Source organism: Neophocaena asiaeorientalis, unplaced genomic scaffold, assembly GCF_003031525.2.
Source record: "Neophocaena asiaeorientalis asiaeorientalis breed wild unplaced genomic scaffold, Neophocaena_asiaeorientalis_V1.1 scaffold550, whole genome shotgun sequence".
Taxonomy (NCBI): domain Eukaryota; kingdom Metazoa; phylum Chordata; class Mammalia; order Artiodactyla; family Phocoenidae; genus Neophocaena; species Neophocaena asiaeorientalis.
The window spans coordinates 570,440-585,948 of NW_020173396.1; the positions used below are offsets into that span (position 1 = coordinate 570,440).

At 36.1% G+C, this 15,509-nt stretch overlaps 1 long non-coding RNA gene and 1 other non-coding gene across 3 annotated transcripts in view; one reads left to right on the top strand and one right to left on the bottom strand.

The window, feature by feature from the left end:
* Positions 1-15,112, bottom strand: part of LOC112400963 (uncharacterized) — a 137,607-nt gene extending 122,495 nt beyond the window's left edge. For both annotated transcript variants that reach the window (XR_003003492.1, XR_003003493.1), the window contains exon 1: positions 15,004-15,112. This is a non-coding gene — a long non-coding RNA (uncharacterized LOC112400963). The remainder of the gene's footprint in view (positions 1-15,003) is intronic.
* TRNAE-UUC (transfer RNA glutamic acid (anticodon UUC)) lies at positions 3,780-3,851 on the top strand. Its single transcript has one exon. It is a non-coding gene; the product is annotated as a tRNA-Glu (tRNA).
* Positions 15,113-15,509: the final 397 nt, after the last annotated feature.

Consider the following 15,509-nt stretch of genomic DNA (forward strand, 5'->3'; position numbering starts at 1 on the left):
ACAGTATAAGATGAAAAGACACAAGATTATTTATTTACTTATATTTCTTTTTGGCTGCATCGTGTATTCATTGCTGCACACAGGCTTTCTCTAGTTGCGGCGAGCAGGGGCTACTCTTCGTTGTGGTACACGGGCTTCTCATTGCAGTGGCTTCTCTTGTTGCAGAGCACAGGCTCTAGGCATGCAGGCTCAGTAGTTGTGGCTTGCAGGCTCTAGAGTGCAGGCTCAGTAGTTGTGGCGCACGGGCTTAGTTGCTCTGCAGCATGTGGGATCTTCCCGGACTAGGGATCGAACCCGTGTCCCCTGCATTGGCAGGCGGATCCTTAACCACTGCGCCACCAGGGAAGTCCAACATTATTAATTCAACAAATGCTTTGCTCAAACACCTACTAGGTACCATACTAAGTTCCATGGATATTAGTGTAAATAACACATGATCCCTGCCCTTAAATAACTCAGTCTAGTAAGAAAGATAAACATGGAAAATAACCATTATAATATTCTGAAATCAGTTCATAACAAGTTTTAAAGAAAGTGCTACAGATACTAAAAGGGAGGAAAACTGTCTTAGAATAAAATCTTTAGAGAGGAAATGTCAAGTGAGATGAGTACTAAAGAATGAGTAGCTGCTGAACAGAGGGACAGAGAAAGGGCATTCTTAGCAGAAGGAAGAGGTGAAAAATTATAGGTATGCAAAAGGGTACACAATATATTGAGAACTTCAAGAAGCTTTTGGGAAGGCAGCAGATGAGGGGGAAAAAAGGCATAAGAAAGATCACAGAGATGCCTTATTATGCTAAAAAGCTGGATCTCTGTCCTGACCAAAGGAGGTAAGCCAAGAGCATGACATGATCATTAAAAAGATCTTGGGGGCTTCCCTGGTGGCGCAGTGGTTGAGAGTCCGCCTGCCGATGCAGGGGACATGGGTTCATGCCCTGGTCCGGGAGGATCCCACATGCCGCGGAGCGGCTGGGCCCGTGAGCCATGGCCGCTGAGCCTGCACATCCGGAACCTGTGCTCCGCAACGGGAGAGGTCACAGCAGTGAGAGGCCCACGTACTGCAAAAATAAAAATAAAAAGATCTTGGCAACAGTGTGAAAGATCGGAGGAAAGACAAGACTAGAGGCATGGGACCAAATCATGAAACAAAGCTGACTTGACTTTAATGGTTTATGGAACTATGGTGACCCAATTCACCAATGACCATTAGGTGTTACCCAGTGGATCTTGAATTGAGATATAGATTTAGAGAATACTACAGACTCTAATTTATTTTATAAAACTGTTTATGTGATATAACCTCAAGGAAACAGCATAGCAGAAATTTCATAGAAATTGTATCAAGATACCAAAATATTAATAATGACTAGCTCTGGGTATTGGGGTTACAGGTTATATTTTTCTTCTTGTTCCTAATCTATTTGAAATTCTCCACACGTCAGAATTAAAAATAAATTTTAGGTCAATTCCTTGAAACTTAAAAGCTACTACTGGCATTAACCCTAAAGGGCCAGAGCCAGGATTCCTTGACAACATAATTGGCTCCAAAGGCTCCCTTCATCACCACAGCTCACTATACATAAAATACTCATTCCTACATCAGAACCTAAACCCATGCCATTTCTACTTCTGTAACATCCTCTTACCCTGAATGCCTACCTAAATCCCAACTTCATCATGTCGCCAGCTATAATGATCTTATACATACATTACCAATAGCTCATTATCTGCCCCACATATTGAGACATACAATCATATTATTTATTGAAATCCTTCCTGAATAGTTCTCGTTTGTTCTTCCTACGATTTTCTACAAGAATACTAGTGAATAAAAAAAGAGAATGCTAGTGCAAAATCAGTCCTATTCTAAAACAAATATTCAGACGTGACTCATTTATGGATATATGTGCCTGTAAGTACACCAATGATTTGATAAACTGCAAATTTATGCATATAACCTACAAACTACAAAAGAGTTTTCAAATCTATTATCTCAGAAGAAACTGCCTACTATTATGAGTTGCACTGTGTCCCCCTAAAAGATGTTGAAGTCCTAACCCTCAGTACCTATGAATGTGACCTTATTTGGGAATAGGGTCTTTGCAGATAATCAAGTTAAAATGAGGTCATTAGGGTGAGTTCTGATCCAATACGACTGATGTCCTTATAAATAGAGGAAATTTGGACACAGAGACAATAATACACACAGGGAGGACACTACATGAAGATGAAGGCAAGGGTCAGGGTTATGCATCTACAAGTCAAAGAACACCAAAGACTGCCAGCACACCAGCACAAGCTATGGAAAGAGGCATGGAATAGATTCTCTCCCTCACAGCCCTCAGAAGAACCAACCCTGCCAACATCTTAATCTTGGACTTCTAGCCTACAGAACTGAGAGACAATAAGTTACTGTTGCTTAAGCTACCCCCATTTGTGGTACTTTGTTACAGCAGCCCTAGCAAAATATACACCCACAAAGGGAAACGATTTTTTTTCCCCTGAAAGTCACTAAAGATGAAAACATTCTGAAGAAAGATTGCCAATCAGAAATAAAATTTCTTGCTATTCATTTTTAAATTTTGTAGCAAAAGTGCTATTTAACAGCTAAACCAACCGAGTGCCAAAAAACTCTAAGGGGGTATGAGTCAACCTTCATCCTATATAGTAACATTTATACATACAGCATCACATAATCAAACATTGGAGAATGATAGCACCCTATAGATACTAGGACATGAGCATAACATGAAATTATATAGATTTTCCTATGTTTTTAAGAGAGTTGCTCTATGCATTTTTATGTACCTGTAAGAATACAACTTGACCCATCATAAAATCAAAAAGTAGTATAATGAGTTACTTAATAAGGAGCAATGAAGTCAGCACAGGTCAGAAATGGGTTCTGGAGTGACAAATACTTCAATCCAAATTCTTGTTCTATTACCTATCAGCTATGTGACTTGAGCAAATACTTAACAATGCTTGAGCCTCAAATTCTTCATCAGTAAAATGGGAATAATATATGAAATGTGTTTAGCATATAATGCTAAATAGGGTTGATAACAGGGTTTTACTACTTATATAAAAAGTAAAATTCATAAATTAAGGTTTTTTTATACTTCTCTTGGGTAAAACAAATAACTAGGCAAGTTTATGTAAGAACAAATGTCTTGATCATATGTACTGTATTTAAAAATATTGCCTTTGACTAGTTCCTTACTAGAAAATGTGGGACTTTCAGAATTTTAAAACTATTTTTCAAAACTCAAAACACATTTAAACTCATCAATATTGGAATGATACAAATAGGATCTTGGTGACTCTGGGCTGTCACGGACATCTTTGGTATGTGGCTTTCAAAGCTGTACAGTACCAATCCCTAATTCCCTCAGATGACTAAGTTCTAGCCAGTCCAGAAAAACTACCTTTACAACTTAGACTGACAGCAGGTTAATCCTAATAGTATGGCATAATCCATTATAACCTTCTACCAGGTACTACTGATGTGCTTTCTGCCTCTTTTTAAATATCTTACAAATGTAAAATACACATCCCAAAACTGTAACCAATTGAAAGGGGACTCATTTTGGAATTTGTATACTCCTTTTGAGAAATAGTTAAATAATGCAAAACCCAACTGATTACCAAAATTCAAAAGAACCTTGTTATATCATGCAAACACTCTTCATAAGATACAAATTATACCTCCACTGCTCATTGCAATACCTATAAACTGACACTTACACATCTACTTATAAAGAAATAAAAGACAGAATTCCCTGGTGGTGCAGTGGTTAGGACACGGCACTTTCACTGCTGTGGCCCAGGTTCAATCCCTGGTCAGGGAACTAAGACCCCATAGGCCACACAGTGTGGCCAAAAAAAAAAAAAAAGAAAGAAAGAAACTACATAATTAAGTCCAAAAAGACTGCAATTACTATGGAGAGAATGGTGGTATTTTTGTTAACCTTTCCATCTAAAACAGCTATCTACATTGGTCAAATTTGTTAGAAAATGTATCAACAACTCACAGCTCCGTGTAAGAAAGCCAAATAGTAAATTACTCTCAGTACTCTTAATAAACTTTGGGGAACTGTAAAAACATGTTCAATGCTGTAATGAATTCAATAATATTAGCAGCAAAGCTAACATGGGGTCAAGACCAAACACAGGTATTTTTGTAAATATTTATGAAAACATGTTTTGCCTTCATATTTAGTATATGTCCTAACTGTAACTCAAAGAGACTTTGTAATTGAGTTTCTTTAAAAAAATGAATCTGCTTCTTGCTAAATAAGGAACATAAAGTCCACTTTTCAGAAAACATTATTATGTAATTATTATTTATTTACAGAGAGATAATTGGCATACTTAATTTAAACGAAGTATAAAAAAAATTCTTGGATCTTATTTTTTTTAACTTATTTAAAGTTAGAAAATGCCATTTCCTATTTACTCAAGATACTATATTAAGAATAACAGTATTTTTTTGAGTTTATTTTTGTGTATGGTGAGAGGGTGTGTTCTAACTTCATTGATTTACATGCGGCTGTCCAACTTTCCCAACACCACTTGCTGAAGAGACTTTTCCCATTGTATATTCTTGCCTCCTTTGTCAAAAATTAATTGACCATAGGTGTGTGGGTTTATTTCTGGGCTCTCTATTCTGTTCCATTGATCCATATGTCCGATTTTGTGACAATACCATGCTATTTTGATTACTGTAGCCTTGTTGTACTGTGTTGTCTGAAGTCTGAGATGGTTATGCCTCCTGCTTTGTTCTTTTTCTTCAGGATTGCTTTGGCAAAATGGCTTAAAGAGTTAAACATAAGACATGACACCATAAAACTCCTAGAAGAGAACACAGGCAAAACATTCTCTGACATAAATCGTACCAATGTTTTCTAAGTCAGTCTCCCAAGGAAACAGAAATAAAAACAAAAATAAACAAATGAGACCTAATCAAACTTACAAGTTTTTGCACAGCAAAGGAAACCATAAACAAAATGAAAAGACAACCTACAGAATTGGAGGAAATATTTGCAAATGATGCGACCAACAAGGGCTTAATTTCCAAAATATACAGTTTATACAGCTTGACAACAAAAAAACAAACAACCCAATCAAAAAATGCACAGAAGACCTAAAGAGACATTTCTCCAAAGAAGAAATACAGATGGCCAATAGGCACATGAAAAGATGCTCAACATTGCTAATTATTAGAGAAATGCAAATCAATACTGCAATGAGGTATCACTTCAAGAGTTAGAATGGGCATCATCAGAAAATCTACAAACAACAAATGCTGGAGAGGGTGTGGAGAAAAGGAACCCTCTTGCACTGCTGGTAGGAATGTAAATTGATACAGTCACTATGGAGAACATTATGGAGGGTCCTTAATAATACAGAACTACCCTATGACCCAGCAATCCCACTACATGGCATACATCCAGAGAAAACCATAATTCAAAAAGACACATGCACCCCAATGTTCATTGCAGCACTATTTACAATAGCCAGGTCATGGAAGCAACCTAAATTCCCATCGACAGATGAATGGATAAAGAAGATGTGGTACATATATACAATGGAATATTACTCAGCCATAAAAAGGAATGAAACTGGGTCATTTGTAGAGATGTGGATGGACCTAGAGACTGTCATACAGAGTGAAGTCAGTCAGAAAGAGAAAAACAAATATATTAATGCATATATGTGGAATCTAGAAAAATGGTACAGATGAACCAGTGTGCAAGGCAGAAATAGAGACCCAAATGTAGAGAATAAATGTATGGACACCAAGGGGGGGAAAGCAGGGGATGGGGGGGATGAATTGGGAGATTGGGATTGATATATATACACTAATATGTATAAAATAGATAACTCATTTTAAAAAGATAAAGATGACCTAAATAAATAGAGAGATATTCCAAAAAAAAAAAAAAAAAGGTCTACAAATAAATGCTGGAGAGGGTATGGAGAAAAGGGAACCCTCCCACACTGTTAGTAAGAATGTAAGCTGGTACATCCACTGTGGAAAACAGTATGGAGGTTTCTCAGAAAACTAAAAATAGAATTACCATATGACTCAGCAATCCCACTACTGGCCATATACCCAGACAAAACTATAATTCAAAAAGACACATGCACCCCTATGTTCATAGGAGCACTATTCACAATAGCCAAGACATGGAAACAACCTAAATGTCCTTCAACAGATGTACGGATAAAGAATATGTGGTACACATATACAATGGAATACTAGTCAGCCATAAAAAAGAATGATATAATGCTACTTGCGGCAACATAGATGCAACTAGAGATTATCATACTAAGTGAAGTCAGAAAGACAAATACCATATGATATCACTTACATGTGGAATCTAAACTATGACACAAATGAACCTATCTATGAAACAGAAACAGAATCAGGGATATAGGGAACAGACTGCTAGTTGCCAAGGGGGAGGGGGGTGGTAGAAGGTTGGATTGGGAGTTAGGGATTAGCAGATGCAAACTGGTATATATAGAATGGATAAACAACATCCTACTGTATAGCTCGGGGAAATATATTCAATATCCTGTGAAAAACCATAATTGAAAAAAATATGAAAAAGAATGTGTATACATGTATAACTGAGTCACTTTGCTGTACAGCAGTAATTAATACAACACTGTAATTCATCTATACTTCAATAAAAAATAAATTTAAAAAAGAATAACATGGTACTAAAACAATGTGGAGATCCCTCAAAAAATTAAGAACTACCGTATGACCCAGCTGTTCCTCTTCCGTGCATTTATCTGAAGAACATGAAAACACTATTTCTAAAATATATATGCACCCCTATGCTCATTACAGCATTATTTACAATAGCCAAGATATGGAAGCAACCTAAGTGCCCAATGGTATATGAATGGATAAAAAAGATGTGGGATGTGTGTGTGTGTGTGTGTGTGTGTGTATAATGAAAATTTACTCAGCCACAAAAAAGAGTGAAATCCTGCCACTTGCAACAACATAGATGGTCCTTGATGGTATTATGCTAAGTGAAATAAGTCAGATGGAGAAAGACAAAGATCATACCACTTCACTCATATGTAGAATCTAAAAAAAAAGAACAAACAAAATAAAACAAAAACAAGCTAATAAATACAGAGATCAGATTAGTGGTTACCAGAGGGGAAATGAGTGGGGAGAGGTGGGTAAAATGGATGAAGGGGTCAACTAGACTTGTGGTGGTGATCACTTCGTAGTATATACAAATGTCAAATTACAATGCCATACACTTGAAACTTATAGAATAAAAAATAATAATATGATAACACTTTGGCTGAGCTCAAATTATAATTCTAAGAATTTTTTCAAAAGGTAAAGAACAGCAACAGAAAACTAAGTATATTTTCTTTTTTCCTTTAAAGTCCTAATATAGTAATATTAATAAAATCACACAAATGCATTATATTAAGAAAATACAATCTGTTAAATTATTGGCAAAAGACAATTATACCCCGAGGGCAGGGGCTCTGCCTTTATCTACTTCACATGCCTTAAGCATGACAAGAACTTTAAGTGTTAACTATACCTCAAGAACAATAAGCACAACTGTAACATAATTCTCCTAAGAATCAAATAATAGGAAAATCCTAAAGAGCTGGGAATTCAAAACAGGACATGGACAAAATTTTACAACGTGCAAATTCTAACATTAGTAGAAGAAAATTCTATCCCTTGTAAGCCACAGACAAATTCCAAGGTCACAGCCCGAAAGTGTATATTGGCTGTGTCAGTAGAAAATATACAGCCAACGCTGGTTTTAAAATAATCTCAACTTGGCCTAAAGTGAAGTCTTTCTCTTTCTGACTTACTTCACTTAGTATGATAATCTCTATGTCCAATCATGTTGCTGCGAATGTCATCATTCTTTTTTATGGCTAATACCATATGATATCACTTATATGTGGAATCTAAAATATGATACAAACGAACTTATTTACAAAATAGAAACAGAGTCACAGACGTAGAAAACAAATTTATGGTTACCAAAGGGGAGATGGGGTGGGGGAGGGATAAACTAGGAGTTTGGAATTAGCAGATACAAATTACTATATATAAAATAAACAAGGTACTACTGTAAAGCACAGGGAACTATATTCAGCATCCTGTAATAATCCATAATGGAAAAGAATATGAAAAAGAATATATATATGTATAACTGAATTACTCTGCTGTACACCAGAAACTAACACAACTTTGTAAATCAACTATACTTCAAGAAAAAATTTTTTTAATAAATAAGTGAAGTCATTAAGAACTGAGTAGAAACAGTACAGACATCAAAGGACCTATAATCCTGGTAGTATATATGGCCAAAAGAAAATTATCTTTTTACCATATCTGGTTGTTGTTTCCGCAAACAGCACACTACCTTTCTACAAGAGCTATTATACCTAAGCGAGGTAACGTATGTGGTCTATGTATAGACTATACATTCTTGTGTCTCACTGGGATCTCTCTGATTTAAGCATTGTTGACTTGGTGGTTAAAATTCTGTATACTCACCACTGTCATCAAGATTCATATTGTGTTCAGGAAGAAAACAGGTTAGTCAGGGGCTAGTTTCCTTTACCTACACCTTTTCTCTTGAGTTTCACCTCCCTGCTAGAGCAATATGGGGAAATTTAACCAGTGTAGAAAATTCCTTATATTACACACTACAGATGTTCACCAGAACTTTCAACTAGACAAGAATTGCCTTTTGAAATACTTACACACACATATACATATATAACACAGCTTTCTCTCCAGACAGAAATGCTACAGAAATGAAAGAAATCATATTCAGTGAGTGTAAGCAATGGCTAAATAAAAGGGGTACTGGTGTCTGATTACATTGGGTCTCTCCTTCCCAATCTAATATGCTAGGGGAAATTTCCTACTAGAAGCTGCTGAACACATAAGCTAATTGATCTAAAATACTCAGAGAAAAAAATGTGTTATCTGGTTTATTGTTAAAACACATCTACCTTGAGAATATTTATAGCATTGACTAAGCTACTATTAGTAGCTTCACAGGCCCTAAAAAGAGAAACTACTATTATAAGTTTCCAAGTATGTATTTATAGAAGGAAGCAAACAATTTGTTAAATCAACTTTTTTGGTCTAGAAGCAACAGATTTGGAGAAAAATGGTTTTACAATAGGACACATAACTCCACTTCTACTTATACTGCTATTTTTTCATACGAGAGGCATGGCACTGTCTGTGTGAATATTATGACTCAAGCTTACTCATCTTAACTAAGCATGAATTAAATTTGTCAGAGTAAAAACCTGAAAGAGAACGAACATGCATGTAATTCTAAGTTGCCATTTTTAGAATGGGGTTTTTGCTCCAAAGGGATTTTAAAAACATGTTTCCACATTATTTTATTTGCGCTACTTTCACTTTAGTGCTCTTGTAAGTTGGCTGCTAAATAGAAACAAGAAACAAACTCATTTTCAAAAAGAAAGTAATTTGTGATTTGACCATAGCATAAGCTACATAAAAAAGGAAGAAGTAATTTGTTAAAGACCTGACTGCCAAAATATTTTGAAATTTAGATACATGTACATGTAAAGAGACACTTGTGTTTGGGCCCCTCCCTATTTTCCTGGTCCAGTTACCATGAAAAGATCAGAAAATTAACTGTAGGGTAAGGAGCCTATCGAAAGTCTCATTATATCCTAACTGTCATTCTTTCCAGGAAAGTCCGGAAAATATAGAAGCGAATCACAGGCACTGCAGGACACACAGTCTTCTCATTCTATAAGTAGCTTCCAGGCTGATATGACTTCAATGTTCTTCCCCACAAAAAAGATATTCTAAGAGAAAAATACCTTTCCTGCATGCACAATCTCAAAATCATACATGCCTGTGGATCGTCTTTAATCACAGGCTAGAGCAGCGGTCAGTCAGCCAGTACCCAAAGATGACAGACAATGTGGACTGAAGAAAAGAGTGTTTGAATGGAAGTGGAAAGAACTGAATTTTATTCCCAGCTCTGTGATTTACCTACATGGTCTTGGGCAAGTTAGTTAACCACTCTGGGCCTCTGTCTTTTGTTTTATTGTTTCATATGGAAAACAAGAGGTACTCAAAAAACTTTTTTAAATTATGGCTAGAAAAATATCAGAGAACACGTAAACCTATCCCCAACTTCACAGATGAGGACAGTAAAGCAGAGAAGTATACCCAGTCACAGGCGATTAGATTAAAAGCATTCTAACAGCTATTGCAGCTCCAACATTTTAAAATTTATTTGTTTAAAATGACAAGTCACTTATGTCAGATTTTTAAGCCATGTAAAAAAAAAGTACATAAAAGGCAAAAGGGTTGATAATTATCAAATTTAGGATGATGATTATCTCTTCAAGAAGCCATAAGGGAATATAATCAGGAAGAGCTTCAATTGTTCTGGTAACATTTTATTTCTCAAATTGAGTTTGGAGTACATGGGTGTTTGTTTCTCTTTATATACCATTCTTTGTCTAGAATATTTTCTAATCATTTCTTAAGTAACCACTAAAACATCTTTAACCCAAGTCTGAGTGAAATAAATGAAAACATTTCTCTGGAATTTTAAAGGTCCATGGAAATACTGTGTGGTTTCAAACATTCTCCTGTTGAGCTTGAGGTAAATATCCCTATGTCCCCTAACATAAGGAAAAAAGGGTAAAACAGGCTGTAAGTATATATATATAACTATTTGCAATCTCTGGCTTAGTAAAACATTAAAAATACACAAATCACACAAAACACAAAATGAACTATATTTTTAATAGCATGATTAACCCATTTAAGAACAGAGAGAAATAGCCAATAATTTGTACTCTAAACATATGCCTAAGAGAAATATATTTGAGTCTCACCTGAGAGCCAAGTGTTTAATCATCACAGTTCTTTGTTTATTTGTTCTTACTGAGACAAATAGGAACTGCAGTGGTTTACCAAAAGTAAGCAAAGGCCTTTCTAAACCTCTACATGGAACCTACCTGTAAAAACTAAGTGTCTCTGAAATCTCTGAAATTTTCCAACAAGAAAGTACAGGTCATTCAGCGAAATATATTTACTGTATTCTACCATAATAGCTATTTAACTGTTATCATTATGATGCAGATATATAATGGAAACAGATGTTCCTTTTTCCTTTCAGCAAAGCACAGGAAAAGCATAAACTTGCTGATATTGCATGGACTACTACCATAGCACAATAGAGGAAAAAAGACGTTAGCACATGACAATATTAGTTTTTACTACACAACTAATTGCATAAAAAGTAGAACTTGAGATCATTAAATCAATATAATTTTCAGCACTACAGAAGGGAAACAAATAGATTTATATAGCCAGCCTATTTCACATCTGCGGTTGGGAAAATACTTCTGAGACACTAAGTATATGCAAAATGTTACCACTGCTTTCAGAGCACAAAGAAAAGAGCGTGGTTCTGTTTTCTTTCCTCGTGTATCATGCATTAGAATGCTGCCTCTACAGAGAACAGTTTTTGAACAGTATCAGTATAAGATGGAAGAACCTTTCTGAAAAACAATTTGGCAGTTCATATCAAGACTCTTAAAAAACAGTCTATAGCCTCAATCCAAGTAATTTCTTTTCTAATAATATATTAAGGAAATTAACCAGAGGGATGATAAAAGATTTATTTTAAGTGCTATTCTCTGTAACTTTATTTATAATAATGGAAAATTAGAAACCTAACTCTCTAACAGTAGAACAATGATTAATTAAATCATATATGTTAAAACAGTATACAGAGATATGACTTTAATGATAATTTTAATTATATAGGAAAATTTTCATTGCATAATGCCAACTGAAGAAAAGCAGGACACAGTTTATATCTATGGTGTGTGTGTGTGTGTATGTGTGTGTGTGTGTGTACATACACACACATATATATATATTTGGAGGAAAAAGTCTTAGAAAAACACACAAAATATCATATCTAACTTTTGCAAATTATTATGAACAGATACTACTTTTTTAATCAGAAAAAGATACTTTTTCTTTAAACAGTTAACCAATTCTATTTCCATGCTCTAATACTCTCTGTCCTTGTCCAAAGTTTCTAACAATTCTTTGGGTCAAATACTCTTATAAATGTTTAATGGACTTAAAAGTTATGTTGACATCCTATTTGATCCTAAAATCTGGCATAGAAAGAAAAAGATTTGTCACTCACATAGACATCACATTTTTTTCCTGAGTTAAACATTCTTTTCCTTACAAATTAGAGAAAACTTATGGGACAAACATTACAAATGCTTACTTAAGAGCTATTAATATGAGGTGTTTTAAGTCACAAAGTCAGGAAATTTTTCAATTAAAAATATTTCTAAAGCATATTAAGTAGCCTATTAATTGCTCTCCCAATATGTGAATAAAAAGTTTGCCATAGCTTTTGTAGGATTCCTAGTTTCATGATTCTATTTTTAGGTGAAGGAGCTGATTTGTCTTAGGCTATTACTGTCTATTACTTCTAGAAGTCTTGCAGAAAGGTGGGAAGCAGCAAATTCTGGCAATCTGCCTAAAGAGAAATCAATGAAACAAATTAATCCTTCGCAGGCTGCAATGACACAGTAATCCATCATTCAGAGCTGCTTTTATATACCAAATCAGAGAGCAGAGGAAAGAGCCCTGGGGGACATCACAGACAACAACTTATACCAACACTGGGAAAATACTAAGGAATCAGTTTATTTAAAGAGGATAGATTTCAGTTGATTGCCTATTTCATCAAATAAAGATTTTTTTTCTTTCAAAGTGTGGTGAACCTAAGGCCTGATGACTGTATCTTCAGAATTCAGTACCATATATGCTGGCTGACGTCAATAGGGGATGAATGTTTTAAAATAATTAGCATCATTAATCAGTATGAACAAATATCTGGCTAGAGTAATATTACTTTTTGCATTAAATTTCTAGGTGTTAAACACATTCTGTGTTTTCAGTAGGGACTAACTGTGAATTCATCTACTAATCTACAACTTAACTGCCAATTCCTGGTAAACCACATTGAAGTATAAGATATGTATAACTTGCTAAGTACTGTGTTAAGTTTAAAGACATGAACACTTTAATTCCATCTCTCATGGTATAAATTCTAACAAGCCTACCAGATTATAAATAAATAACTTGTTTTATCATGATAAATAGCTCTCTGGGTTATAATAGGCAATGAAAGATAAATTTAAATGTGGGGTTTTTTTTAAATAAACTCATAATCAATGTACAGCAATACACTTACACTGACTATATTTATTTATATACAAAAACATATTCATCTAAATTTATTTGTTCTTATGTAGAAATGTATGCACCTGAGTATATCTTCCTCGAGTGATGTATTCTGAGTGAAAGTATATTCCCTAGATAAAAACTAATGACAAGAACTATAAAGTCACAGTGTATTACTATTGTTAAATGTATGCATCTCTTTCATGGTTAAATGTGAGAAGTTAGTGAAAGAAACGAATTTTCAAAAAATAAACAGAATCAAACCTGTCACAATGGTCCCTAAAATATTAAAAGCCCAAAATATTTAATCACAGATCCAAAACAGAAAAAAAAAAAAAAAGGTTAAATAAATGCAAACTAGTCAATTTTTGAGTGGCATCTTCGATTCTGAGGTCCATGGCCATATGATTGCAATTCCTGGACCTGCTGATGCATTTTTAATTCAATGCATGGATCTAGTATTTATTGATTTAATAAGGTTAGGGGTATTACATTGTTGCTGCTACTGATGAACTGTCAGCAACTTAATCTAGTGAAATCTAACAGAGGAATATATATTTTAGAGAAGGGGGTGGGTGGGGGGAAAAGGAGGGGAGAGAAAGAGTGAGAGAGTGAAGAGAGAGAGAGGGAGAGGGAGAGAGAGAGAGAGAGAGAGAGAGGCAATAGCCAGGTAAATGTAATCCCTTCAATACCCTTGACAGCGGCAAGACCAAAGCCCCTTTTCCCTCAGACTGCCTTGGGCTCCAGACATTTATTAAAGATGTTGGCCCAACTAGTTGAGGTCACAATGAAGAGATTGCAACAAAGTCTTGCAGGTAAACCTTCAGTATTAGGGAAAGCAATGACTCATCTCCAATATCCACCCTCTGGCCTCTTCTCAAAGGTCCTGAGGTGCATGCATGCACACACATGCACACACCCCCAAAGAGCTGAGCCCTTACCTTCTCACCTCAGGGTTTAAAGTAGCCCTTCAGCATTGTCCTCTCTGTGGACCCTAACATTGTCCAGAGCATCATTAGCATGCAGGCAGACAGAAAAGAAAGGAGACAATTCACTTTCTCAAAAGCAGTTCTGCTAAAACACAACCAAAGGAGAGAGGCTTTACAGGGTATGTCAAAAGATGGAGGTGTTGCAGGATCCAGAATCAGAGAAGGGGAGAAAAATCCACCGAAGTTGCTGAAGCAAACACTTAGGGAATATTAGAAAGCTTTTTGCGCTGCTGTGCTACCTTGCTTGTGGGCTTATTTCCCCCACCTGGACACCTGGGAAGCATGTTGTGCTCCAGCTTTTCCCTGACTTTGAAGAAATGGATAATCTAAGGAGCAGTGCTGCTGCTGGGGTCAGTAAAACTATGCTAATTGGTGAACCTAATTGCTTCAAGCAGTCCTGCCTCTAAACAGGGAGAGCACAGTTGATGGAGTCAGTCTGTTCCTAATAAAATGAAGAAGCACTGAATTAAATTCCCAAGGAAGGCACTATAAAAGTTTCCACAGTGTAACCAAATGACTTCACCTATGCTATTACCCCTAAGATGACATCTTTGAAAGAAAGCAGACCCCAGTCAGGCTACATATTCATAAATTGGCTGAGTTTAGGCCAGTGAATCTGGATTGATTTAAAAAGGCTTTTTCATCCTTCCAATCAAATGAAGTCACTGTTAATTAGATGCTTTCTGTTAACAATGTCACTCTTCTCCACGTTACCTGCTCACACTTGCAGCGCCTCTAGTGCAACATCTGGAGCACCAGTTCCCCTGCAATCAGTCCTCACAAGTTTGGCCCGAGGGTGGTGGTATTTCCGTTTCTCAATCCCTGTCTGAAGGAAGATACTATTCAGTGTACCAGTGGCGAGATACATAGCAACTCTGTAAATTGAGAGATTATAAAACAATCTCTGGGAAAACTGTCCAGATACAGTCTTCCAAAAAAAATTTTTTTATTGACTACACAGCCGTTTCTAAACTGTGCTGTTCCCGCCTTGTGGACGGATGTTTTCAAGGCTGCCGAAGGCCACGAAGTTAACTCCCACTGACTTTCCAACTTCTTAAAACCAAGCTCCTCGAACTAGAAGTTAGGGTTTGAGGTTTCCCAGCCTTGCCCCAGGCCTTGCTCCCTACCCCTCTCAACCCAACACCTCAAGAGGACCTGCGGCCCGAGGCGCGGCGAACTGACGAGCTGCCCCAGAGACACCAGGCTCAGAGCGCTCCGGC